The 3,270-nt window shown below is 48.5% G+C and overlaps 2 non-coding genes across 2 annotated transcripts; one reads left to right on the top strand and one right to left on the bottom strand.

The window, feature by feature from the left end:
* Window positions 1–1,670: 1,670 nt before the first annotated feature.
* On the top strand, window positions 1,671–1,743 carry TRNAF-GAA. Its single transcript has one exon. It is a non-coding gene; the product is annotated as a tRNA-Phe (tRNA).
* A 398-nt stretch (window positions 1,744–2,141) lies between these two features.
* Window positions 2,142–2,214, bottom strand: TRNAK-UUU. The gene has a single exon. It is a non-coding gene; the product is annotated as a tRNA-Lys (tRNA).
* Window positions 2,215–3,270: the final 1,056 nt, after the last annotated feature.

Raw genomic sequence — 3,270 nt, 5'->3', positions numbered from 1 at the left:
GTGCTTTTTAGACGCCACCACCAAGGGTTTTCCAGATAGTACTCTCTTTTTTATGACTAAGTCCCAGGTCGCCACCCTGTGGACAGTCCCACTCGCGCGTGCATGGGTTGACATGGAGGGAATGAACTGTTTGTTGTGTTTTTTTTTTTTTCCCTTTGGGACAGATTTTAGCGGAGATCGGGTGAGGGTGGGGATCGGAAGCCCCATCTAGTTTGGCGAACATTTTTTTTTTTTAATATAAGCATTCACAAATATTGCGATTACAAAGTACATACATATTCGTTGTTTCTCTGAAACTCAAATGTAACTACTTTTATTTACTAAGTCGCAAACCACTACTGCACATCGTATCCTCGCACCGCTTTGAACTGGGTGCGCACCTCTTACCCCACCCCCACCTCCATCCTGGGGCAAAGATACTCAAACTCTAGTCTGGGCGAACTGGATTTCTCAGGGGGAACCGATATTTCCTATTCTCACCGGTCGCCAGGCTTTCAGAGTTGCCCACACTAGCTTGGGATGGTGACAGAAGAGAGGGAAATTTGGAGGCTTTGGACAGAATCCTAATTTTTATAAAAACATTCTTAAGATGATGAGCCCCTGCATTCAAGGCAAAGGTGATGGAACACACGCTTAAGGAATGCTTTCTCCGCCTCCTTGGCAGGCGGGCCTTGGGCGAGAGGAGTGAGGTCCAGCTCTTACCTCCTACAAAACCCGGTTTGGTGAAAAAGGCAAAATTGAGAAGTATTGCTTTGGACCCATTAAATGCCCTCCACTGGCTGTAATCTTTGCCAGGATGCTACCTGATGAGGGGTTTCATCCTTCACATCACTGGGTTCTTGGGTGGAAGAAAGCATTTTGGTAATGATGCCAGAGGGGCGAGTCCCTAGTGGGCCACTCCAGCAGAGCCAAGATGGGTTTTGGCTTGGCAAGAAAGAATTAAAACCCAAGCCAGCATAGAGTTTCAAGCGGAAGCAAGTTTATGGAGCAGAGAGGATAAACAAGGAAAGCCACCCCACAGACGGAGTTTCCTCACTAGAAGGAAGAGAGACCCCAATCATCTCTAGAGGTTGAGCTTATACCTGTTTGTAGTTTCTATGGAAAATTGCTGTTATGGGGAAATAGAGAGTGGGGGGGAAAGACGTTGGATTAACTTTCACCATTACAAGGCATATTTTGTGGTCTGTTTTCTCATGCACAGCTTTCAAAACCTCAGAGCTAAATTTGGAAGGTGAATTTAGAAATTGAAAGGATGATGATGGATTAAAAAAAAAAAAATCCTGAACAGCTTGTTCTCCCTCGCGGGAGCAGGCCCAGGCCTTCCTTCCCTCTCAGACCTACATCTCCTAAACTCCAAGGGACCCCAGGAGATTTGCAACCAGGGGAGCAATGGGCAGCAGCAGCTCCTCCCGGGCTAACCCCCTGAATCTCCCTCCAAGGCTCCCCCTTTTCTCTGACTCTCCCTGAGCTGATAGCAGCCGCCCCTCCTTGGCTCACTGCTTTCACTTTATTTCTCAGTGAGCCAAAGCAGCCCGGGTTAGGCTCTCTCTTATTGGGTCTTCTATTCTAGGGCCTTCCTCATTTCACTGTCCCCAGCTTAATAAATGTAACTCTCAAAAAACAAACCAAAAAAAAGTGCCCTGAACAGCATAGGCCCTTTTCTCAAGCTTGCCGAAATAGCTCAGTTGGGAGAGCGTTAGACTGAAGATCTAAAGGTCCCTGGTTCGATCCCGGGTTTCGGCAGGTCTTTTGCAGACCTATCTTTGGTTAGGACTGGGTTCCTGTCTTTCTTTATAGCGTCTCAGCAGGCACATGACAACGAGACTACAATAGTTAGTACTGAGGAAACTAAGAGCCTGAGCCTGTTAAAGAAATCGTGAACCAAAGAAAGTAAAGAAAAAAAAAAAAGAGAAAGAAAAAAGAAAATATAAACATCGTGATGATCTTCACCCAGTCCTTTAATCACTCACTCTAGTTAGACTACTGGATATTAATTGGTAACGAGTAGCGGGGTGGCTAAAACGTCGGGGTTATAGGTGAAAGGTGTTGGGTTTGGTTTCCAGTGCAGTCAACTCGCTGGACTTGAAAGTTTTTCACATCCGTTGCAAATGCAGAGTGTAGTGTGTGTATAAAAACAAACCCGCCCGAACAGGGACTTGAACCCTGGACCCTCAGATTAAAAGTCTGATGCTCTACCGACTGAGCTATCCGGGCTCTGACAAAGAGATCTTGCTCCCACCAATCTGCAGTAAAATAGGCCAAGTGGCCACATTCTGCTCTTATTGGATTAAAATTCTGAATCTTTTGGCTGATTCACCGAGAAGTGAAAGTACAAAATCAAACTGAGCAGGCGTTAGGCGGAATGGAGTCTTTATTTCTCCTCTCCTCCCACCACAGGCAGACTGCCTGACTTGCCGTCCCTCCGCGCCTTAAAGGGAGCTGAATGCCCCTTCAGGAGGAATTCTCCAGACGGAGGACCTTTGGGCGGGCCTCGGGCAGCAGTGGGATTTCTCATCCTAGTTTTGGCCTAATCCCAATCTTTGCAGATTGGGAGCATCTTGTGCGTGGAGCATCATGAATAATTGATTAGGCTCCCAACAGTTTATTGGACAGACATTCATTGAGTGCTTGCCGCGCTCCGGAACCCGAGCAAGTTTGCGGAGCTGCAAAGACCGGGTCCCGGTCCCGGGTCCCGGGTCCCGGGTCCTAAATGGGGCGGAAGACAGGAAGAACAGAAGCACCCAGTCCAAGCTTTGATGGTAGGAGGCCCGCCCTTGCGGATCCCGGAGGACCGGGCCAACGCCGGAATCAAGGAGCCGCCAAGTCTTCAGGGGCTGGTGATGCCTAAGGGCTGAGCGTGGTGACTGCGCCCCTGGAAGTTTGGAAAGAGACTCCTGAGCCCACGGGAAAGCACGTGCGCTGGGGACTGAACGTTTTCCTGAAGCTGTCGTTGGAGAGGCTTTGATCAGACAAGCTACAGGCTGAAGTTTATAGTTTTAGGGAGTCCTGTTACCCTGGGCCGCTATGTCCCGGACATAATTAGTGAGTCATTTTTTTTTTTCATTCGTCCTGCTCCTTTATTATGCCATGCCATTTCTTCAGGCCATGGGTGAAGACTCGGGAAGGGAATCCTACGGGGTGGAGCCTCACAAGCATTTCAGTCCTCCTGGGAGTTCAGGGACACCGCTATGTGAGGGCACCCTGAGGCCTGCGTTCTTTCATGCAGAAATGTACCCGGAACTATGAGCAATATTTAAAATGTGACATGGC

This window comes from Myotis davidii, unplaced genomic scaffold (assembly GCF_000327345.1).
Source record: "Myotis davidii unplaced genomic scaffold, ASM32734v1 scaffold818, whole genome shotgun sequence".
Classification (NCBI taxonomy): domain Eukaryota; kingdom Metazoa; phylum Chordata; class Mammalia; order Chiroptera; family Vespertilionidae; genus Myotis; species Myotis davidii.
This window is presented reverse-complemented; position numbering and strand designations above follow the sequence as displayed.